This window comes from Rhinichthys klamathensis, unplaced genomic scaffold (genome assembly GCF_029890125.1).
Source record: "Rhinichthys klamathensis goyatoka isolate OS25496 unplaced genomic scaffold, OSU_Roscu_1.1 h1tg000657l_1, whole genome shotgun sequence".
Taxonomy (NCBI): Eukaryota; Metazoa; Chordata; class Actinopteri; order Cypriniformes; family Leuciscidae; genus Rhinichthys; species Rhinichthys klamathensis.
In genome coordinates this window covers 94,550-120,092 of record NW_026607100.1, presented here as the reverse complement: position 1 = coordinate 120,092, position 25,543 = coordinate 94,550, and the positions used below count along the sequence as shown (strand labels likewise).

The 25,543-nt window shown below is 40.6% G+C and overlaps 1 long non-coding RNA gene across 1 annotated transcript in view; it reads left to right on the top strand.

The window, feature by feature from the left end:
* LOC130076525 (uncharacterized) overlaps positions 1-25,175 on the top strand; it is a 130,046-nt gene extending 104,871 nt beyond the window's left edge. Inside the window, exon 2 of the long non-coding RNA XR_008805660.1 lies at positions 24,976-25,175. This is a non-coding gene — a long non-coding RNA (uncharacterized LOC130076525). The remainder of the gene's footprint in view (positions 1-24,975) is intronic.
* The last annotated feature ends 368 nt before the right edge of the window (positions 25,176-25,543 follow it).

Below are 25,543 nucleotides of genomic sequence, written 5' to 3'. Positions count from 1 at the left end.
ATGAAGTAAAAATGTGGCTTTACTTGCCAAAGTTATATGCAACTTCATAACGAAGTGGGTTTCAGTGAATGGGTTGTTTACTGTAAAGCATGAATGACTGATATGGAAAGCATGTTTTTATTCTTCTTTTCCCTCTCTTTTTTATGAAACACAAAAGCAGGGACAAGTAAACAGCATGGTTAGATTAGAAAACTGGTCAAAGTGGCAAATTCTTGAGGTTTTAATGGGCCAAAATTGAATCAAAAGACTGTAGCAGGTTTTTTACTCTTGTTACAAACGTATGCAACACTTCATTTTCAGCACAAACTTTTGACGTGAGGGACGTATTTTTAAGGTTACATGCACCCCGTAGTCACTGCCAGATGATTTTGTAGAAAATTTTCACTAACAAAAGGTTTTATGGAGACATAATTGATGTGCAAGTATCCAGCCTGCTGTTTAATTGACTATATGACGTTAATCTACTGCCAGTGAGATGAAGATATTAATACAGTCATAATGGCAATTAAACTCCCAGAAAAACACAGTGGACCAGTGCAAAATGTCTCAGGTGTCAGATTTTTTTTTTTTAAATTACCTTTTCAAATGACATGTTTTAAGTGTTTCTACAATTACTGTTTTGTGTATGGTATCTTTGCAAAAGCCAGTTAAAAGTTTGCCCATGTTTTATAGGGTTCTAAAACTAATTTGATAACAGTGAATATTTTACGAACATGTTTATCAGGATGTATACATTACAGGAAAATCTGAATAATATCAAAATATTGTTGATTCAGGAACGTGTCTTACTTGGCAAAATCATGGTGACCGAAGCAACTAACCCTGGTTGTACGACAAAACTTCACATAAACTGTAAACTCAAATCTGATTGGTTGATTTCAATGTTGTACTTGGTAAAATCACATTCACCCTACCGAGATATACATATTAAGTAATGAATACAACATTCCCGCTTAGCTCAGGAAAAAGAATCATTCTAATCTCATTCTAATCCCTTTCGAATGATCATCAAATGTCACAGAATGCTCTCTGAGCGACTGCCAGAAATCACGGCGCCCACAGTCACCAGAGCCTGTGTCCCAACCACACTTTTACCAACCCAGGTTTTCCTCTAAATCCCTGACTCATGACGAATCCCTCATTTCGGCATGGACAGTTAAATGAGATTATGCATTTAATCTGTTTTCCTTCACTGCTGTATTCCCAAAAAGCCATTCTTTAGTTTTAACCCTCATATAGGGTAAGCTTTTCCTTCCTCTTTAAGTACAAAACTGGTCTAGGATGATAGTTAAGGGGAGCTTCAAGCGATTACAACTCCACGTGTGCTGCCAGGGCTGTTTGACACCCGCTGCACAAGCCGTACTAATCTCTCAGGAATAAGAAGAGTCGCGGCTCCTAATCCCGGCTAGCTGCTTACATGGACGTATAAACACAGGATTAGCATTTGGCAAAGGCAAAAGGGCGGGCGAGCCATCCATCCCTCGTACCTGCACCATCACAGGACAAACCACATCAACACACGCAGCTGTAACTCAGGATCTGTGCAAAGGCACCAATCCTATAAGCAACGTTTATACACAGAGCAGCATGAGAAATCAGGGCCCCTTCTGCTGACAAGGGAAAGATTATTACAGGACAACTTTTCAGTTTATCGCAAAGTGTGACATCAATGTAATTAGCCACATGAAACATGATAGACGAGTGACTTTGCTTAGCTCTGCCCCCTTGGCTGCTGTTGCTCGACAAGCTTTACAGAGCGTCCCATGAATGAATTTGAATACGGAATATTTTTTAGTTATACAGTAATATGATTAAAAACTGTAGAATCAAATGCTTATCACAGTCAAACGAAAAGAGAAAAGCCTAATTTCAAAGTGATTACAATTGCGCCACTATAATGATTGCCCTATCAACAAAGTTTTAGTCTATAATTTCTGCCAAATATTCACTTTATATTCGACTTAAAGGGATAGTTCACTTTGGAATTAATTTTTGGTATGTTTTAGCTTACCTCAAGGGCATCTAAGATGTAGGTGTCTTTGTTTCCGCAGTAGTTTCAATTTTGATATTTTTAGGTCAAACCGTTCTTGTCTGTCAGTCATATAATGCAGGTCTATGGTCACCACCTCAAAGAGCATGCACAGAGAAGTCCAAATTAAACATGATTTATTGACTCGTAAATGTAAGTACACATTGATGACCTAAGACACGAAACGAGCAGTTTGTGTGAGAAAACGAACAGTATTTATATCGTTTTTACCTTTTGTATACATAGCCATGTCCAAGTGATCTGAGGGCGCCGGCGCTTCGGTCTTTTCCGGAAAGCGCCGGAAGTGATCTCTCGCGCGTGTACGGCACTCATACAATTGTTTTATTTTTTATTTTTTTTAATTGTTTTCTTTTACGACGGTTTAAACATCCTGGATAAGCGCGAATTAGTACCATTTTAATTAGCCGTCTTACCTACAATCTCTGTTCTGTGTAAACAATGAGTGACGTACACGCGCGAGAGATCACTTCCGGCGCTTTCCGGAAAAGACCGAAGCGCCGGCGCCCTCAGATCACTTGGACGTGGCTGTGTTTACAAAAGGTAAAAACGATATAAATACTGTTCATTTTCTCACACAAACCGCTCGTTTCATGTCTTAGGCCATCAATGTGTACTTACATTTACGAGTCATTAAATCATGTTTAATTTGGACTTCTCTGTGCATGCTCTTTGAGGTGGTGACCATAGACCTGCATTATATGAATGACAGACAAGAACGGTTTGACCTAAAAATATCAAAATTGAAACTACTGTGGAAACAAAGACACCTACATCTTGGATGCCCTTGAGGTAAGCTAAAACATACCAAAAATTAATTTCAAAGTGAACTATCCCTTTAAACGAGCGAAAGCTTGTCTAATTATATAGGGGGGATGGCAATAGTTGCTTATTAAGGCAATGCTTAGTCAATTTAAAGGTCTTATCCTAACTCCTAAAATAATAGGGGTTTTTTTTCTCACATAAAGCAACAGTTCTTCAGTTATTAATAGATGAATAAATGCAGATGTTCGACTTGTGATACCTTACGCCATATGGTAAAGGGTAACGGTGCCACCTGATCGTCCTTCTGAGATTACAATGTGCAACCCTTTAATCCTCCCTGAAATAAACAGTCTGATTACTTTATCTAATTAAAATGGGTTAGATGAGATCATGTGCACTGAAAAGGGTTTATTAATTAATCTTCATTTAAATGAGATTTTCTTTTCTTTTTTTTTCTTATTTTGTGTGTGGAAATGATAGTCAAAGGTCAACGCACAATTGTGTTCAACCCAGTGTGCAAAATGTGATGTTTCCTGAAATATCAAATGGGTGCTGCTAAAATGCTTGAGTAATATAACTTTTACTGACAAGCTGTACATCAATCGTTAAGTCTACAAATGCCACCATATCTCTCAGCCCTGTTTCGATCTCTTTCATAGAATTCAATCCAAATGAACAATTGATTTGTTACTTACTTGTTTCCACAAGGAAATCTGTTGTTTGGAACACAGATTTCTGTTTTGTAACTGACCTTATTTGAAGGTTTTCTTTCTATATGTTTCTGAATTGTGGATTGTGTACTTAATTAAACACCTTGAATGAACTCAATGATGTGTCCTTAAGTGTGCGTTTTTGTGTGTATGCTGTCAATTAAATTGATATATTTTCGTGGATATTTGGTGAAGATTAAAACAGTTGCCTTCTAGTTTTATTCAGCTATTACTTTAAATTTAAGGAGTTAATGTTAGTCCATAGAGGCCAGCTGCCACTGTAAACCCTAATGTTGTCTTTAGTTAAACAATCAAGTGTACTTGACTAAACATTACTTTAAATTTAGCATTTTGGCCCTGTCACTCAAAAATATAAGTTCAAATAACTTATTTACCTTCAAAATACATAAACTTAAGATTTCAAGTGCTGTGAGCTCAAAATCATGATTTATCCTTACAAAAGGTCATTTTCACAAATGTTGTTTTCTTGACTGTGAAATGAATACATTCATACATGCTTTCTTCAAGTGCAAGGTGTCATTCTTATTTTATCAGAAAACAAATGGCTTTCATTATATTACAATTATTGATCGTAATGGAAATAAACTGATTTTTATTTTTAAATCTGATACTTTAAACTTGATAAATAAACTTTAATACCCATATACAAGTGTTTTTGTAATACAGTACATCCCGTGTTAAATTTACACTGCTCATTGTTTATATGAGTCCACACTCAAGAGTGTTATAAGTAACACTGAACCAGTGTTACGATGTGGTTTTGTGTCCTGTCATGTTTAGTGGTTCCCTGTCTTGTCATTAGTTTTCCCAGGTGTTTCCCATTTACCACGCCCCCTTGTTATCCTATCTAGCTCGTGTGTCCCTGATTATTTAAGCCCTGTGTTTCAGCCTTGTCTTTGTGAGTTCTTGTTTAATGTTTACGTGTATGTTTGTTGTTCTTGTATCCTGTTCCCGAGTCCTGTATCCAAATTTAGTTTGTTAAATAAAGCGTGTGCTGCATTTGGATCCTGCTTCATCTCTGCCTCAACCGCACCACGTTACAACCAGTGTTAAAGTTAATGAGATAATTAAACACTAATAAGTTGTTTGAACTCAATTGATTTGAGTAAACTCGGTCCCTCAATTTAATTGAGTAATGGGGTCTCCCAAAACGTGCATATTTAAGTGTACTTAACTTGGTGCTTATGTAGACTTGACTTAAATTGTTAACCCCCCAAACCACACCCCCAAACCCTTCTTGTCGGTCATTGGCTGTAACAGTTTGTTATGTTTCAGGGAGCGGGTCGCCGCAGTTTGTTTTTGTTGCTGTTTGTGGAGCCTGAGCTGTCTACAGAGATCGCGTTTTTTTTACAGTGTGTTCAGGGGACAGGCAGCCAGCGGATAGTGAGGAGATGTTTGCTGTATGTGACAAAAAATGTTTTGGCCTAAAAAACGTGTGACATCGCTTAGAGCACCTTTAACTTAGTGTTGATTTCAAGTGTACTTGTATATTTAAGTACACAGCAAAATCCCCCGTGTTAAATTAACACTGCTCAGTGTTTATATCAGTCCACACTCAAGAGTGTTAAATGAACACTGAAGCAGTGTAAACACAATCACCACCATCAGATGACCTTTTCTATTTGTTCATCTGGTTACAACTGAGTTACAGCCGTCAAACAAAATATAAAGTTAATGAGTTAAAGCTCCTGTAGGTAACTTTTGAAAAAAATGTATTTGCTAAAACTGTCATTATGTCCTGACAGCAGAATATGAGACAGATAATCTGTGTAAAAATCAAGCTCCTCTGGCTCCTCCCAGTGGTCCTATTGCCATTTGCAAGAAATACACGCTCCCGGTCAGAAACAACCAATCAGAGCCGGGAGGAGTGTCTTAGCAGTGTCAGTCACGCTCGTGTACGCGCTGATCACACCCCTCTCTTGCACAGCGCGAGCGCCGGAGCGCGAGCCGTCGTTCAAACTCAAGATTGCCGGCGAGCTGCAGCTGTGCTTATGACGGAGAAACAACCTAAACAGCCAATTCTCGAGTGACACCTGCTCATAAAACAAAGAGGTAAAAGGAAAAAGACCGATGACGATAAACAAGCGAAAAAGAAAGAATTACACAGAGCCCATTGACTCGGTGTCAAAACTCTAGCCGCATAACATGTAGATAAAATGTCACGCACTCTGCTAAGCAACAATTGAAACCTGCTAATTCACTGGCTTGTCATGTTGCTGAAATAATGTACTAGCACACCTTATCTAGCATTATATATCGCTAGAATAATTACTTACATACTGTAACGTTAGTTACCGTTATATTAACGTTATCTTACTAGCTATTTATAACTTATAGAAAGAGTGCAACGTTATAAAGTTACATGTAGGCTATTGCAAAATACATAATGATTTGAGGACCAAGTTTGTAGTCAAAGTATGGGCAGGCCATAGTCAATGTAAAGCATATTATTGACGTTTAGTCCCTATTAGTGAATATGCCATATAACTTTTTATCCGCTGTTATCGGTGGCCCTGTTTACTAGCCTGCGCGTTCACGACGGGCTCCGCTGTGGAGGACGAGCTGTGGAGGGAGGGCTGTAGCGCAGCAGAGAGCAAGGGGGTGGGACCTGTAAGTTGTGCTGCTTCAAATTTTCAGGCTAATGCCGAGTTCAGACTGCACGATTTTCAAAATAATCGTGTCACTGTTGTTTTCACACTGCATGACTATCTGGGGTAACATTCAGTTGCTGCTGTGTTCACACTGCACGATGGATCGGCGACAGGAGGTTTCACACTGCATGACTTTACAAAAGAAAGAATCGCCGACAACTTCTGCCTGGTCCGCAAACTACGTTTCACAACCAAACAAACGCGAGAAGTGATAGGAAATAACGGAAGATCGCGCGTGCGTGAGACCGGAGTTCTCGCGCGACACTGAATTTGTTATTAAAAATGATAGCCTACAAATGGTCTGTGCACTGATTTGTAGCGAAAATGAAAAAAAAATAATAAACAGTTTATGCAGGAAATGGTTGGGAAGACGAGGGGAGCAAGGACTGTGTTTTGCAAAGAGAGTTGGGGGTAAATAAATAATTTTGCAAATGACGTCCTGCTGTTGCTGCTGGTCATGCAAATGTTTGTGCTTTGTTTCTGTTTGATATAATTGTAAATATAGGCCTATCTATTAAAATACTGATATTCTGGTCTATAACTCCTCCTCCTCCCTGTATCTTGCTCTCTCATTGGCTGTCGGTCATCGCCGATGTAGTTTTCAGTCAGAACACATTCACACAGCAGGATTGTGAATCGCCGACAGGTCCAGATATTTAGCATGCCAAATATCTCACGGGCCTCGGCGACTCGTCGGTGATTCTCTCAGATCGTGTCTTTGCTCATTCACACTGCGTGATTGTCACTCGCGTGAACGAGCACCGATTTGCCTGTGATTTCGGGCATTTGTCGGCGATTTCTCAAAACCTGTCGGCGAGCCAAAATCGGGGCTAAAATCGTGCAGTCTGAACTCGGCATTAGTCAACGTTTTCTCAAAACTCCCTACTGGAGCTTTAAGGGTCAAGAGCCCAACTAAACAAACACTGATCACCACAACGGTGACTTAAAAATTATGGTTTTCTCCTTGCGTGTTTCTGCTTGTTATCATCAGGTGTCTTCAATAATGTTCAATCATCACTCAATTATTCACTTAATTATCTCATTAACTTTAACACTGCTTCAGTGTTACAGTCTACATAAGCACCAAGTTAAGTACACTTAAATATGCACGTTTTGGGAGACCCCATTAATCAATTAAATTGAGGGAACGAGTTTACTCAAATCAATTGAGTTCAATCAACTTTTTTCAGGGTTTTCAGGGTTTTCAGTGCAGGCTTAAAGAAAAATGTTTATTTAAACACTTTACCTGTTACGGTATATACTGATCATAACCCGCTAGTATTTTTGTCGAAGATGTATAATCATAACCAACGACTCATGCGTTGGTCGTTATTCCTGCAAAACTACAAGAAGGGTTCTGAAAATGTTGTTGCTGACGCCTTGTCGAGAGCATAATAGGTAACTAAATATATATATATATATATATATATATATATATATATATATTTTGGTTGTGTCAACGTTTCAATATCTTGTCTTTAAAATGAATTTAAATCTTTTAGGGGGGAAGTGTTACGTACTCGTACGTATTCAAAGTGTTGCAATATGGAGATGTGGGTAGTTTGTTGTTGTTGTTGTGTGTGTGTGTGTGTGTGTGTGTGTTTCAGGTGTTCGTTGGATCAATCTACCACCTGTCAATCTTCATGAAGGACGATGACGTTTCGGTTCACCTCATCCAATCACATCTCACCACTTCATTCAAATACCCGTGATCACTTCCATGTCAACAGCTGTTTGCTCACTTTGGCATACTTGTTTGACTCGCTGTCCCTGATAATCTGTGTGTCTATCGTTTGTTCAATCTATTGTCAAATAGTGGTAAGTAGTAACCAAAAAGTGTTCTGTTATTATACTGTTCGTCCTGGTCAGTTAACACGGAGTGTGTAAGGCTGGGACGGAGGGAGCAGGTTAGTAGGGGTGGGCGACATACACTTTGCACCACTTAGGATATTTTGAATGTTAGAAACACTAGTTTAGGAGTTTGTTCTGTTTTATTGATTTGTTTTAATTTGGCATCTCTCGTGGTCGCCTTCCCACCTTGGGTTTTGTTTGTGTTTAATATGTTTATCTTGTTTATTGTTCTCATTCATTGTTTGTATATATTGTAAAAATTATTTTCTTCACTCATTCATCATGGCACTGTGGATTAATAAATCCTTTCGAGCTGAGTTTTGAGAGATCGGTTTCTTTTTCTTGCTCTGTCCTGCACATTGAGGTACACATACATATTTTTAAAAGTGTTATTCCCTTATTCCCTAGACAACGTAAATAGGGACGTAACATTATGAGGTTCATTCTCATGTTTATTTATTCATTTATTTTTATTTATTTTTCCAAACAATTGAGCTGCAGAACATGTTAGGTTCTTTGAGCAGCAGTGTTATTTGATAAATGTATTTAATACAGTCTTTATATGATGAACAGATGGAATTTAGGCTTTTATTCACATATAAACATTGATCACCTCACACATCAGTTGTGGTAAATGGAAGCTCAAGCATGTTCGCTTTGATGTGTGAGAACAACTGTGGTTCCATTCTCGTGTTACGCAGCACATTTAAGCTTCTGCAAGAACCAATGAGATTCATTCTCGTGTTATCCAGCAAGTTTGAGCTTCTGCAAGAACCAATGAGGTTCATTCTCGTGTTATCCAGCACGTTTGAGCTTCTGCAAGAACCAATGAGGTTCATTCTTGTGTTACGCAGCACGTTTGAGCTTCTGCAAGAACCAATGAGGTTCATTCACGTGTTACGCAGCACGTTTGAGCTTCTGCAAGAACCAATGAGGTTCAGTCTCGTGTTACGCAACACGTTTGAGCTTCAGCAAGAACCAGTGAGGTTCATTCTCGTGTTATCCAGCAAGTTTCAGCTTCTGCAAGAACCAATGAGGTTCATTCTCGTGTTATCCAGCAAGTTTCAGCTTCTGCAAGAACCAATGAGGTTCATTCTCGTGTTATCCAGCACGTTTGAGCTTCTGCAAGAACCAATGAGGTTCATTCTTGTGTTACGCAGCACGTTTGAGCTTCTGCAAGAACCAATGAGGTTCAGTCTCGTGTTACGCAACACGTTTGAGCTTCAGCAAGAACCAATGAGGTTCAGTCTCGTGTTACGCAGCATGTTTGAGCTTCAGCAAGAACCAGTGAGGTTCATTCTCGTGTTACGCAGCACGTTTGAGCTTCAGCAAGAACCAATGAGGTTCAGTCTCGTGTTACGCAGCATGTTTGAGCTTCAGCAAGAACCAGTGAGGTTCATTCTCGCGTTACGCAGCACGTTTGAGCTTCTGCAAGAACCAATGAGGTTCATTCTCGTGTTATCCAGCACGTTTGAGCTTCAGCAAGAACCAATGAGGTTCATTCTCGTGTTATCCAGCACGTTTGAGCTTCTGCAAGAACCAATGAGGTTCATTCTCGTGTTATCCAGCACGTTTGAGCTTCAGCAAGAACCAGTGAGGTTCATTCTCGTGTTATCCAGCACGTTTGAGCTTCAGCAAGAACCAGTGAGGTTCATTCTCGTGTTACGCAGCACGTTTGAGCTTCAGCAAGAACCAGTGAGGTTCATTCTCGCGTTACGCAGCACGTTTGAGCTTCTGCAAGAACCAATGAGGTTCAGTCTCGTGTTACGCAGCACGTTTGAGCTTCTGCAAGAACCAATGAGGTTCATTCTCGCGTTACGCAGCACGTTTGAGCTTCTGCAAGAACCAATGAGGTTCATTCTCGTGTTACGCAGCACGTTTGAGCTTCAGCAAGAACCAATGAGGTTCAGTCTTGTGTTAAGCAGCACGTTTGAGCTTCTGCAAGAACCAATGAGGTTCAGTCTCGTGTTACGCAGCACGTTTGAGCTTCTGCAAGAACCAATGAGGTTCAGTCTCGTGTTACGCAGCACGTTTGAACTTCTGCAAGAACCAATGAGGTTCATTCTTGTGTTACACAGCACTTCTGAACTTCTGCAAGAACCAATGAGGTTCAGTCTCGTGTTATCCAGCACGTTTGAGCTTCAGCAAGAACCAGTGAGGTTCATTCTCGTGTTATCCAGCACGTTTGAGCTTCAGCAAGAACCAATGAGGTTCATTCTCGTGTTATCCAGCACGTTTGAGCTTCTGCAAGAACCAATGAGGTTCATTCTCGTGTTATCCAGCACGTTTGAGCTTCAGCAAGAACCAGTGAGGTTCATTCTCGTGTTATCCAGCACGTTTGAGCTTCAGCAAGAACCAGTGAGGTTCATTCTCGTGTTACGCAGCACGTTTGAGCTTCAGCAAGAACCAGTGAGGTTCATTCTCGCGTTACGCAGCACGTTTGAGCTTCTGCAAGAACCAATGAGGTTCAGTCTCGTGTTACGCAGCACGTTTGAGCTTCTGCAAGAACCAATGAGGTTCATTCTCGCGTTACGCAGCACGTTTGAGCTTCTGCAAGAACCAATGAGGTTCATTCTCGTGTTACGCAGCACGTTTGAGCTTCAGCAAGAACCAATGAGGTTCAGTCTTGTGTTAAGCAGCACGTTTGAGCTTCTGCAAGAACCAATGAGGTTCAGTCTCGTGTTACGCAGCACGTTTGAGCTTCTGCAAGAACCAATGAGGTTCAGTCTCGTGTTACGCAGCACGTTTGAACTTCTGCAAGAACCAATGAGGTTCATTCTTGTGTTACACAGCACTTCTGAACTTCTGCAAGAACCAATGAGGTTCAGTCTCGTGTTACGCAACACATTTGAGCTTCTGCAAGAACCAATGAGGTTCATTTTTGTGTTACGCAGCACGTTTGAGCTTCAGCAAGAACCAGTGAGGTTCATTCTCGTGTGTTAAGCAGAACATTTGAGCTTCTGCAAGAACCAATGAGGTTCATTCTTGTGTTACACAGCACTTCTGAACTTCTGCAAGAACCAATGAGGTTCATTCTCGTGTGTTAAGCAGAACGTTTGAGCTTCAGCAAGAACCAGTGAGGTTCATTCTCGCGTTACGCAGCACGTTTGAGCTTCAGCAAGAACCAATGAGGTTCAGTCTCGCGTTCCGCAGCACGTTTGAGCTTCTGCAAGAACCAGTGAGGTTCATTCTCGCGTTACGCAGCACGTTTGAGCTTCTGCAAGAACCAATGAGGTTCAGTCTTGCGTTACGCAGCACGTTTGAGCTTCTGCAAGAACCAATGAGGTTCAGTCTCGTGTTACGCAGCACGTTTGAGCTTCAGCAAGAACCAGTGAGGTTCATTCTCGCGTTACGCAGCACGTTTGAGCTTCTGCAAGAACCAATGAGGTTCAGTCTCGCGTTACGCAGCACGTTTGAGCTTCTGCAAGAACCAATGAGGTTCAGTCTCGTGTTACGCAGCACGTTTGAGCTTCTGCAAGAACCAATGAGGTTCATTCTCGCGTTACGCAGCACGTTTGAGCTTCTGCAAGAACCAATGAGGTTTATTCTCGCGTTACGCAGCACGTTTGAGCTTCTGCAAGAACCAGTGAGGTTCATTCTCGTGTTACGCAGCACGTTTGAGCTTCAGCAAGAACCAGTGAGGTTCATTCTCGTGTTACGCAGCACGTTTGAGCTTCAGCAAGAACCAATGAGGTTCAGTCTTGTGTTAAGCAGCACGTTTGAGCTTCTGCAAGAACCAATGAGGTTCAGTCTCGTGTTACGCAGCACGTTTGAACTTCTGCAAGAACCAATGAGGTTCAGTCTCGTGTTACGCAGCACGTTTGAGCTTCTGCAAGAACCAATGAGGTTCATTCTCGTGTTACGCAGCACGTTTGAGCTTCAGCAAGAACCAATGAGGTTCAGTCTCGTGTGTTAAGCAGAACATTTGAGCTTCTGCAAGAACCAATGAGGTTCATTCTTGTGTTAAGCAGCACGTTTGAGCTTCAGCAAGAACCAATGAGGTTCATTCTCGTGTGTTAAGCAGAACATTTGAGCTTCTGCAAGAACCAATGAGGTTCATTCTTGTGTTACACAGCACTTCTGAACTTCTGCAAGAACCAATGAGGTTCAGTCTCGTGTTACGCAACACATTTGAGCTTCTGCAAGAACCAATGAGGTTCATTCTTGTGTTACGCAGCACGTTTGAGCTTCAGCAAGAACCAGTGAGGTTCATTCTCGTGTGTTAAGCAGAACATTTGAGCTTCTGCAAGAACCAATGAGGTTCAGTCTTGTGTCACACAGCACTTCTGAACTTCTGCAAGAACCAGTGAGGTTCATTCTCGTGTTACGCAGCACGTTTGAGCTTCTGCAAGAACCAATGAGGTTCAGTCTCGTGTCACACAGCACTTCTGAACTTCTGCAAGAACCAGTGTGGTTCATTCTCGTGTTACGCAACACATTTGAGCTTCTGCAAGAGGTTTTGTTCTCATGTGTCAAGCAGATTCAGTTGAGCTTTTGTTTATGATCACTGATCAATGTTTAAATATGAATAAAAGCCTAAATTAAATTTGTACATCATATATAAAGCAATCGAGTCTCTTTGGAAAATTTGGACTAAACCGCTGAATTAATATGGATAAGTTTTACGATCTCTTTATGAACTTTTTGAAGTGTCAAATTGGTAGTTGCGTAGCTGTCTATGGAGGGACAGATTTCATTAAAAAAAATCTTCAAATGTGTTCTGAAGATGAACGAAAATCTTGCAGGTTTGGAACGGAGTGTGACTAAATAATGACAGATTTTACATTTCTGGCTGAACTATCCCTTTAAATAAATATGACATTTAGAGTAAATTAACACCAGAGCAATTCTTTACATGATTTTTTATTAATAAAGTTCGGGAGGAACACGTTCAAATTGCCTATCCAATCAGTACAAGAGGAGGCCTATATATATATACACTCACCGGCCACTTTATTAGGTACACCTGTCCAACTGCTCGTTAACACTTAATTTCTAAGCAGCCAATCACATGGCGGCAACTCAGTGCATTTAGGCATGTAGACATGGTCAAGACAATCTCCTGCAGTTCAAACCGAGCATCAGTATGGGGAAGAAAGGTGATTTGAGTGACTTTGAACGTGGCATGATTGTTGGTGCCAGAAGGGCTGGTCTGAGTATTTCAGAAACTGCTAATCTACTGGGATTTTCATGCACAACCATCTCTAGGGTTTACAGAGAATGGTCCGAAAAAGAAAAAACATCCAGTGAGCGGCAGTTCTGTGGGCGGAAATGCCTTGTTGATGCCAGAGGTCAGAGGAGAATGGCCAGACTGGTTCGAGCTGATAGAAGGGCAACAGTGACTGAAATAACCACTCGTTACAACCGAGGTATGCAGCAAAGCATTTGTGAAGCCACAACACGCACAACCTTGAGGCGGATGGGCTACAACAGCAGAAGACCCCACCGGGTACCACTCATCTCCACTACAAATAGGAAAAAGAGGCTACAATTTGCAAGAGCTCGCCAAAATTGAACAGTTGAAGACTGGAAAAATGTTGCCTGGTCTGATGAGTCTCGATTTCTGTTGAGACATTCAGATGTTAGAGTCAGAATTTGGCGTAAACAGAATGAGAACATGGAACCATCATGCCTTGTTACCACTGTGCAGGCTGGTGGTGGTGGTGTAATGGTGTGGGGGATGTTTTCCTGGCACACTTTAGGCCCCTTAGTGCCAATTGGGCATCGTTTAAATGCCACGGCCTACCTGAGCATTGTTTCTGACCATGTCCATCCCTTTATGGCCACCATGTACCCATCCTCTGATGGCTACTTCCACCATGTCACAAAGCTCTAATCATTTCAAATTGGTTTCTTGAACATGACAATGAGTTCACTGTACTAAAATGGCCTCCACAGTCACCAGATCTCAACCCAATAGAGCATCTTTGGGATGTGGTGGAACGGGAGATTCGCATCATGGATGTGCAGCCGACAAATCTGCGGCAACTGTGTGATGCCATCATGTCAATATGGACCAAACTCCCTGAGGAATGCTTCCAGCACCTTGTTGAATCTATGCCACGAAGAATTGAGGCAGTTCTGAAGGCAAAAGGGGGTCCAACCCGTTACTAGCATGGGGTACCTAATAAAGTGGCCGGTGAGTGTATATATATATATACAGTCAACTCATCTATGTTCCTCGACCGTTTTCAGCATCCCTCCACCACCCCCTCTCCTCACATTCGCCTGGTTACTAACCTAACCAGAAATATGGGGGAGTACTCTGGATTCGAGCCAAATTATGAGCTCTGAGCCGTCCCCTCGGACAGGACGCCAAATACGCATACTTTTTCTCTATCTGATTATTTGTAAGTGTGAACTCGTGAACTGAATAGATGGACTTCAGAGAATAAAACTAATTGGGATTTATTCATGAAACACAAGCAGAATAAATTCCTGCGTGTAAACAGTTCCTGAAATAATTTTTATGTAAATTAATTCCAATAAATTAAGTTCCGGTTCCCCATTTCCTTTTCAAGGAATTTATGCACTCTACATTAAACTGTATGACCCCAGAACTATTCAGGAAAGGTAAGATTGAATACTTGTTCATTTAACAGTTGCCTCCAGACTATGTGAAAATCTGTTATGTAAAATGTAGAAGAAATTCTGCACTCATTCCAGGTCACTAATCAAATATGCAAATGTGTTTTGTTTGTTTGTTTTTTAAACTGTTTGTACAAAGGTCAGATTTCACAGAAGATGCCCTTTGAAACATCCTCAATATACCAGGATAAAATGGATCATCAGGTTTAGCACTAATGTGTGGAGTCCATGCCAGTCCAAGTGCTGCTGTCAGAAACAGCACAAATGACAAAAAAAATGCTAAATAGGAGCATTTTCACAAATGGTTTCAGACTTTTGAATCCAACTGCGTGTTGTTTATATTAAATCAGCCCTGCGCTGAATTGCACAGTAACCTAATCACATATTAGTCATTGTAACTACTATATTAGCTGAAAAAGATCTAATTTCGAATGGCTTAATGGTTGCATTAATGAGTCAGTGCAGTTCCTAGATCAACAAAATACACAACAGCTTCTTAATAGCAGTGGTCATAGCAGGAATATGGTAATTATAACGGAAAGGCTAATGAACTGTCATGAATTAAAGATTTAAGCTGCAGGAACATTTTCTTCTAAATGTGTTTTTTATTTGAAGCATAATGCATCATATGCGAGTCATGGATTTGTACACGTGTGACATTAGATAGTGTTTATTTTCATTTATTGTACACATCTATGTGTGTGTGTCATGTCAAGCCCCTCTACTGCCCGCAGTCACGTGGTTGCGAGTTGGGATTGAGGGCCTGTTGCCACGGCAATAAGCCAGGCAGTAATATCTCTAAGCGCTACAGGGATTATTGTGCGGACAGATGGGTGAGAGAGCGTCACTTCCTAAGAGACGAGCAGAGATCACGGCAGGCTCCGCCCACATGCTATATGTCATAATCGTTAGCATCACCACCTGCAGCCGCCCGCATTCATCATCTGATCTCCCACAGTGAAAGTAAATGTCACTGTAATCACCTTTGATCGACGTAATACATTCACAATACTGAAAAAGCAGACTCGTTCTGGTAACATATTCACGCACCACTGAGAGATTCAGATTATAATAGCCAGCATTAGCACTGATTTGCTATTTAATGCTTGCTCCTCTCATTCGTTGATAGCATCAGCTATCAATGGATTGTGCATGTGGAGCAGTGAAATTATTATAAGTTCAGTAATGACATGTACATGCACTCTGCCTTCAGATACTAATGACCTCTCTTTGACACCCCCGCGAGCAGGAAAAATGGCTTCAAACTGCTCTTCACAGCTCTCGTGCTGGGGTCGAGGTGGACGGCTCTGCCTGACTGATCGTCTCTTCAGGACTAATAGATGAAGAGGAGAGCGGTTTGCACCCTACTGAAAGAGAAGAGAGAGACTGAAAAGAGAATAAAGAGCGCTAAACCGCTTAGTGCATAGGGTGTGAAGTGTGCATTTTGTTCAATGGTAAAATACTTTATCCTGTCCCAGAGTCATATTAACCCTGAAGAGCCTTACATATGAAATAAAAGTCCGCAAATATATATATTTTTTTAAAGTAGAAAAACTGTATTTTAAAAAAAAAATGTTTACATATGTTTTTTTTTTTTGTAGAGTATTCTATTTGATACATCAGGTTTTTTATGGCTCATATAGTATGATATATGAAAATATGGAGCTCATGGTCAAGGAGGGAAAAAACACTTCAATGTATTCAGAGGCAAAAATATGCAATTTGGTGCAGTTACTGATATGACCAAGTCAATAAGATCTTTACAACAGACAGTATAACAGATTATTTACATAAAATGTATATAAATACCCATTGTCACTCCATATCTCAATAATAGGTCTTAGTAAGATGATATTTAAATGCTGTGCAAATTCTGTTTGTTTGATAGGAGCCTGGAATGAATGGAAAGGGTTGCATTGGTGCCGTGACCCGGGTGGGAGAAAAGTTTAGGTTAAGCATCCTTGTTAGCACGCACAACTCCCATGGCTGAGGAAAACTCTATGGTCATGCTTGTTGGTTATTGTTTGAAAGTTTAACTTGATTTATAGATATTAACTTGATTGTATGATATATGAGCAATATCACATGAGTAAGAGGCCGCAGGCAATTACAGCAGTGTTGAAATAGAGCCATGTCGCATTCCTACTCATGTGATATTGCTATTGATATTGAACAGTTAGACGGCACAAGTGTGTAAATAAAAGAAATGACAATAGAGTGTCTTTAAAACATCTCTTTTGTGGGGAACTACTTCATTCCACCACGGATTTAAATCTTAAATTGATCGTTTAAAAGATTAGCCTCCGCACACTTAGGGGCTGTTTACACAACACTGTTTTCAACTAAAAACGTAAAACTTTTTATGTGTTTTGGCCGTTCATTTACATGACAACGCCGTTTTGGGTGCCTGAAAACGCAAACTTTTGAAAACGAGTTTCAAAGTGCACGTTTTTGAAAACGGTCTCCGTGTAAATATAAAAAACGTGAATCTCTGAAAACAATGACGTCATGCGTATTACGTGTTCAGTCTATAGTGTTTCATCGCCATGCAGAATACAGCGTTTTTAGTCGTTTTCTCAAATCCGTGTGAATGGGGGTCGTTTTGACAATGACAATTTCAGATAATTTGTCTGTACGCGGGAAAACTCAAAAGAAAAAAAATCTGTTTCGAGCATATCATTGTCGTGTAAATGTACAATAATTCTAAAACGTCACTTTAGAACTAGCAAACGTAAAAACACTTATTGTTTTATGCAGAATAGAGTATAATGAGAGAGAGCAAGTGTAATAGCGAGTGTAAGAGTGTAATAGGCCTATTCTTAAAAAAATAATCATTTTGAATGTCAGCTGAGGAAAGCAATATCTTGCCTTATTATCCTTTTAACAGTTATTGGGATTTCTAATGACAGCGCTTTTCAATGCATTTGTCGGTTGCTTCTTACAAGGTGTTGTTTAATGTAAAAAAATGTTTTACTTGTTTACAACCTTGTTTCAGTCCCCTTTAATATAAAAGTCTTTGCTACTGACTCACTGATAAAGACCGTCTTTGCCACCTTCTAACAACGTAATAATGTACCTTTCAATCATTAACAGACCCTTTCTCATTACCAAATACGACATATTTATATAAAATAAAATTTTATTTATTGAACATTAATAATTAAATGAACAATAATAGCCATTATAAAAGTATAAGAAGTTCGTACTCTAGAAAATAAACACAAGCAAACAATTCAGTCAAAAGCACAAAAGCAGCAAATTCCCGAAGGACTGGCCGAAATAAAGCTGTTCTCGGAGGGTGCATGTGCATGAGCTCACATCTCCCAAAACGTCTATGTTTATGTACAAAATACAAATGGTATATTTGAGGTATAAACAACAACTGTTACGTCTTGTTTAGGTTCATGTTTCATGTCAGTCATGTTTCATGTCTTGATTCCCTTGCCCTCATGTGATCCTGCCATGTGCTTCCCTAGTCTTTTGTGTTTAGTAGTCATTGGTTAATTGTCTAAGGGCCTTTCTCAATCTGTGTTCTTGTCTGTACTTGTGTCCTTGTGTTCTTGTGAAACATCATCTTTTGTGGCCCAAGTACTGTCCCAATACACAAGTTTGCATTTTGGCAAGAACAGTTAAAAATCCCGGATGTGTTCTTGACACGCCCATTTTACCGAGGATGCATCAGCTGGTAACTTGTGTGAACTTGACGGCAGAAATATCCCAGCATTCAATTCGGCATTCGAGGAAGGAGAGGCAGGTCAATACAGTATTTCGTTTTTCTACAATTACGTACACTATTTCATCACTAAATTCACTTCTGAGAACATTTGATGCGAGAAATCAACTGTGTAGATTTCAAATATTGGCATTTTACGAAAATGTATGGCTAATCGAAAATGTGCTCAAACGTTTTCGGAAGTGAGAATCTCCATAAGCGCCTGCGGGTGTAACGTTAGCTATCGAGCCAAACGGCCAGTTTGCTCACAGACTCGTTTTTCCCCACAGCCAAGAGACCATTGCAGCCTGGCTGTTATCGTCAATAATTCTCGTTATGTTTGGGTACTGCAGACGGTGTCTGTGCGGGGGTATTATTGCGCAATACCAGCAAGAACACATCGTCTCAAACTGTCAGCAGCGTTCTGTGTGCTCGTCACCTTGTGAGTTCATTCTTCCAAGAACAACTAGCAAGAGCGTTCTCCCCAAGAACACAAGTCCGTTCTTTGCATTCTTGGTTTTGAGAAACACCCTAAATCATGTTCCCAGGTGTGTCTCGTTTAGTCATTAGTAGTCTGTATTTAAGCCCTCATGTTTGCCATGTGCCTTTGTTTTATGTTTGATCTTGTTTTGAATAATTTTAAACTGCACTTGCACACTTGCCTCCAGTGGATCAATATATGATCAACAACATTCTCACCTAAAAAAAAAAAAAAAAAAACTCTTAAATTTGTAAAATTCTAGTAGGTTTGCTCCTCCGCCAGTGATGCTCGCTGTGAAAAATACTGCCAGTATAGATCCGGCAGAAACAAGAGGAGTGATACGAATTGAGAAACGGTTTCCGTGTGATATTAGTAGAATATAGCATATCTAGAAAAGGCCTTCAGCCAATCACATTAGAGAACCAGAACTAACCTTTGTGTATATACACACACATACATATATCCATTGTGTTCTCTTTTTTTAGCTTGTTCTTGTTCTATACATATAGATAAATTCTGATATTTTCTTTCAGCAGTGGTATTTATTCTTGTTAGGTAAATGTGTTTAAGTTCTTAATATTGCTCATAATTATCTCTTGATCCTCTTGAGTAAAATTGTGCTGACCTTTGAATGATTGACTATTCGCTGCAGACATTACTTTCATGTGCATGTTTTAGAAGTAATCATAAAATCAGGATTAAATTCTTTACATAGAAGGTTTAGCCTATATCACATCTTTATAAAGTTTATATATACCTTCTCTTTAAGACTGTCCATATAGCTTATTTAAAACCCTCTGGGGTTCTTCGGGTCAAAAATGACCCGAAGCGTTTAAATAAAAAAATGTTAAAAATCGTAGCTTCATCTGAATGGTCCAAAACTTGGTGACTTTATTGGTACTTGGTATATGAACACCCAAAAAAATTGGGGACAGGATTTGAAAAGTCTAAGTGGTCGTAAAAAAAATAGTCACACTCAGGGTCTTCGGGTCTAAAATGACCCGCATAGGAAATGAATGGGAAATTGGCAAAAATATGAAAATACAAAGTTTTTTTGTGCATACAATCTACCAAACAGCCAGGATGCAGAAAAAAAGCACACAACAGTGAAGGGGTGAATCTCTTAAAACAATGGGTGACAAAATGCTTTCCATTTGTTCTCTTTATAATGCAATGTTCAGGTTTGAATGTATTATAAAGTAAAACTGCCACTTCAAATTATCATTTAAACCAACCAAAAAAAAAAAAAAAAAGACAAAAATAGTCTTTGAGAATCTGTTATATATTCAAATCAACAACCTGAAAAAAATGAAACAATATGTGAAAAAATCACTAGAGTGTTTCTACCAGAGGTTTCTACAGAGAGCTGTAAATCCACTAGTGGTAAAAATGTGCTATTGTGTGATAAAAATGCTCAGTGTGTCCACCAGATGGCTACGATCTCATTTCAAAAATTGCTTTCATGAGGCCTAGACTTGACTCTAAAATGAAATACAGCTTTAATAAAAAATGTTTTTAAATTATACATATATATAAATTTTCTATTATATTCAATGGGAAAAAATGGGTCTTAATTATTGCATAAATATTAATTATAAATCATAAAATTATCTCAAAACACCAAAAAAGAAAAGAAAAAATATTATTGAACAAAAATATATTTCATTGATTTTACTCAAATAAAATGTATCTTAATGCCGCCCTCCGGGTCATTTTTGACCCGAAGGTCCTGAGTGTGAGCCATAAATGAAGTACCCCCAGAACATGTTTATGTAGCACACAAAGATTTATATCATTTTCAGCATGATAGTAGACATCATTTAGTAGTATATGTAGGTTTCTGGGAGACCAGCAATGAAATTGTCTCTTTGTGGGTAACTCTACTGCAGTGATGGTGAGAGACAACAAAGACAGAAATAAACAAATGTACACAGGATAAATTATGAGAGAAAGGATCAACAAACAGAGCATGCTACATGAAAACATACTTAGAAATGGGTAGCAGGCTTAAATAATGGATGTAACAATAGATAGACATTTAGACAGACAGAAGCTAAGAGAGAAATGATTTTAGAGGGAAAGAACTGCAGTAAGTTTGAAAGAGATACAGAAAATGAATGGCTCTGTCACAAAGTTTATAGTACACATGTAGCCGCGTTTCCGTTACCCTTCAAATTGCGCAAATTGAAATTGCGAATTGAAAATACGCCCAATGGAAACAGTAAATTTCGCAAAACCTCCCATATATCCAAAAAAAGTTGACGCTCGCATGAGGTGGTTTTTCAGGCAATTCGAAAAAGGAATATTTAGCAAAACTACAATGGAAAGAGTTCCTTTTCATAGGTCTCTCAACACTGCGAATTTCGCTATGGGAACACCTTTGGTGTGGACGAATGTCTGAAGCCCTTATACCATCACGCCAATTTGATTGGCCAATTAGCGCTTAGCACCACCCTTAGAATATTAGTGTGCTGTGCACTATTTCCTCAGAGTTCATTCCTTCAGGAAGCGGATTTTCTGTTGCCCGTAGTAAAGCGTGTTTGTCGTGTTCTTTGCTATAATTCAGAGAAGTTTTACCACTCCTCTCAAGCGGACACGATTAGTTTCAAGAAATGAATCGACCCGTGTGACAGGTTCAGCGCAGGAGGAGACACTCATGACAGGTGCGTGCAATGTCTGGGTCTTAAACATGCCCAGGCGGCGCTTAATCTATCTGACTGTCGTCACTGTGATAGCCTGCGTTTGAAAGTTTTGCGCTCTAGACTCACCTGCTTTCTGAGGAAAGAAGGCCTTGCGTCTAACCCCCACCTCTCCATTTCTGCGGTTGCCGAGGCGCCGCACGAGATGGATGCTTGGGGTGACGATTATGAGCTCGAGCGTGTAAGACTGGAAAACTGGTTATAGGGAACGACCACTTCTTGAGAAGACAAAGAACCCACTGCATAGTAGCATTTGGGCTCACTCTTGTGAAGGCCCCATCCGAGACTAGAGGTCTCACCTCTGAATCATCCTAATTTACATTTCTTCCCCTCATCCCCCACTCCTTCCCCTTCATGCAGATCACCTGAAACTCACATAAGAATATATGTATGGTTTGATGTGAATGATTATCATTGAGTATTATGTTTGGTATCATTTGAAATGTCTCAAGAATGAGTGGTACAAATGTCTCATTCCCAAAGTATAAAACAAAAGGTAATAAGGCTTTTTAGAAGTTTAGAGAAACTGGCACACAAATAAAGGTGGACAAATGGTCTCCACGCCCCCACCCAAGAGGTGTAACCTCTGAATGGAAATTTCTGGCTATTTAATGGAAGGCAGCAAGGGGTTCGGGGCTCTTTCTGTATTTAAGATAGCCCGTGAGGATTAGCTCATGTAGTTCTTAAATGTTGGGTTTGCATCTATTTCTCTATGATCTTTGAACTGATAATGAAATTGGCATAATACTTTTACCTGACATAATAAATTGTTATATTTGATTATTCTAACAGACTTTGACTTTATTTTCATTGGAGTTAAAAGGAATAGTCAAACATTAACGTATATTTAATGATGCACAGATATCATTGAAAAACTTTCATTTTATGGAGTCAGATGAAACGAGTTAATACATAAGATAAAATGTATTGTATTTAACTAAAAATCTCCTTGCCATGGGAAAAGACGGAACACGCGTTGAGACCTCCACCGCTAATTTGAATGCCGCCATTGGATCAAATTAGACGGACTTACAAGCGCATGGAGAGCGAGCAGACGAGCTTACAGATGCTTGCAGATGAGCGCGGCTTAGACCCCGTCATTTTCGTTTGTGCCGATTTGCGGCCTACTCCAGAAGCTCGCAATGTGATTTCTTTCGGTTGTGGCCTGTTTGACGATGATGTTTTGTCTACGGCGGTCTCTGATTCTGAGGAGCTTATAGGTGATTTGTGTGGCTCTCTCCCTCTGAGCGGACAGGAAAAGCGCACTTCTCCATCCTATAACGAGCTGTTAGACGTGTTTACTTATGCTGTAAACAAGCTGGGGCTGGATTGGGACAGCGAGGCTGCTCAAACTCAGGCACAGTCGAAGCTGGACGATCGCTATTTGACTAGCCGAGCCCCGTAGGCCTCTCCCTTTCTTCCAAGACCTCCACCACGAGGTTTCTAAGTCTTGGAAGCAGCCTTTCTCGGTGCAAGTAACGAATCCCGCGGCCCCGGATTTTGCCACCTTCTCTAAAATGGCGGATCACGGCTACGCGGCAATCCCGAGCATCGAAGACACTCTCGCGGCCCCTCTCGCGCCTTCTTCGGCTCTGACTGGGCAGGCAGCAGCCTTTCTTCATTCAATGGCTGTACTTCAGGCAAAGCTGCTTAAAGAGTTGGATGAGGGAGAAGGCCTGACTCCAGAGGTTGTTAAAGAGCTCAGGCGGGCCACTGACTTGGCGCTTAGAGCTACTAAGCACACAGCAGTAGGCCGGTCCATGACGAATATGGTGTCAGTAGAGTGCCACCTTTGGCTCACTCTTACTGACATCCAGGAAAGAGACAAGACCTTCTGTTGGATGCCCCCATGTCCAAGGACGGCCTATTTGGTGAGTCTGTGACCGCTGTGGTGGAGAAATGTTGAGCAGCGAAACAATAATCTGCTGTTTTCCGCCAGCTTATTCCACATAGGGCTAGGGTGAGCGAGCGACAACCACCTACAAGTCCGTTCACACTCAAGTGGTGAGCCTCATATGGCAGCCGTTTGGCCGAGCAGAGGTAGACTTGTTTGCTTTGAACATGACTACCGTATTTTCCGCACTATAAGGCGCACCGGATTATAAGGCGCACCTTCAATGAATGACCTATTTTAGAACATTTTTCATATATAGGGCGCACCGGATTATAAGGCGCATAAGATATTGCAGTCAAACGTTTGACTGGGTTTGCGTTATGCATCCACTAGATGTGCTAAAGGGAATGTCAACAAAACAGTCAGATAAAGTCAAACTTTATTAAGCGTTCTGACAACTCCGTTCACTCCCATGGTAACGTTGTTCAAACGTTAAAGGAGAACTCCGGTCAATTTTAACATTGAGCTCATTTTTTGGTCAGTACAGATAACAACGACAAAAACCGGTGTTGCCTACACCGTGTTATCCTCTTTTTAAAATTTGCACCCTGTTGACTTAAACGGGACAAGTTTTAAACCTGCTTTTAGCCTCTTAACAACCTTAATGTGTCATTACAAGTGCACAGCCATGTGAGTGAACACGGTGAATCTGACTGAAAATATGATCATATAACACCGATTTTATCATCTCTGCACTGGTTACCTATTAAGTTCCGTATCAATTACAAAGTACTACTACTGACCTATAAAGCCCTTAATGGTTTAGCTCCTATGTACTTAACGGACCTTCTTTCGCCCTACAATCCACCGCGTTCTCTAAGATCACTAAATTCAAGGCTTCTGGTCATTCCTAGGATATCGAAGTCCACGAAAGGAGGGAGGGCATTCTCGCATTTAGCTCCAAAACTCTGGAATAGCCTTCCCGATACGGTCCGATGCTCTGACTCGCTGACACAGTTTAAAACTAGACTAAAGACGTGTCTCTTTAGTCAAGCATTCACATAATGCTTACCTTTTAGTCCTCTGCTATGCCATACGGAACCGTTTGCCACTGAAACTGCTTAACGCACCAGTGGGGCTCGACAGCCTTATAGACAAACGGGTCGGTCCGTATGGTTGCGGTTGGGTTGCGGAGAGTTTGGGTTGCGGAGAGTTGTGAGATTATGGTTTTCTAACACCTACTCTCGTGTAATGGAAATCATTATGAACATCAGCTATGCTAATTATTTCCCATCTGCCTTTCTGCTGTTATCTCGGGACGCTTGTCCCGAGAAAAATGGCGTTCGTAGGCTCCAGTTTGGTATCCTGCCTCTCACGGGGATTTCGGATGCCTCAACGCCTGTGATGAGAAGACCAACGCCTGTGAAGAGACGACTCAACGCCTGCGAAGAGACGACTCAACGCCGGCGATATGTTATCCCCTAAATATTACATGATTAACTAAATGTATTTTTTCCAGGTACTCTCTGATATGCACTTACTGTAAAGCTTCTTTAAAACCCTATGATTGTTAGCCAGAGGAGAACTGGCCCCTGACTAGCCTGGGTTCTCCCAAGGTTTTTTTCTCCATCCAATCTGATGGAGTTTTGGTTCCTTGCCACTGTCGCCTTGCTTTTGGCTTGCTTAGTTGGGGATATTTAATATTCAACAATATTATTGAACTGTGTTGTACTACTTTCATGTTATCACTGTGAAGCTGCTTTGATGCAATCTGTATTGTGAAAAGCGCTATATAAATAAATGTGACTTGACTTGACTTGACTTGACTGCAGTAAATGTTAAATATATGAATAAAAATTATGTTTATTCAGCCAGCTCACATACCCGTATTTTCTTCCTGTTTTCGGTCGAAGTTCACAGTAGGCTATTGTCGAGTGCGCGAGCGCGATCATTGGTAACTAAGCAACAGTGGAGACTCAGACTGTCAGCTGTCAGCCGATGACGGTGCTGTGTGGTGTTCTGAGAATATCAGCTCAAATGGATAGTTCATCCGAACCAGATGTTGAACACACGGAGGAGGTTTGATCGCGCGCGCGCGAACTCGACAATCGACTACTGTGGACTTCGGCCGAAAACAGGAAGTAAATACGGGTATGTGAGCTGGCTGAATAAAGAGATTATTCC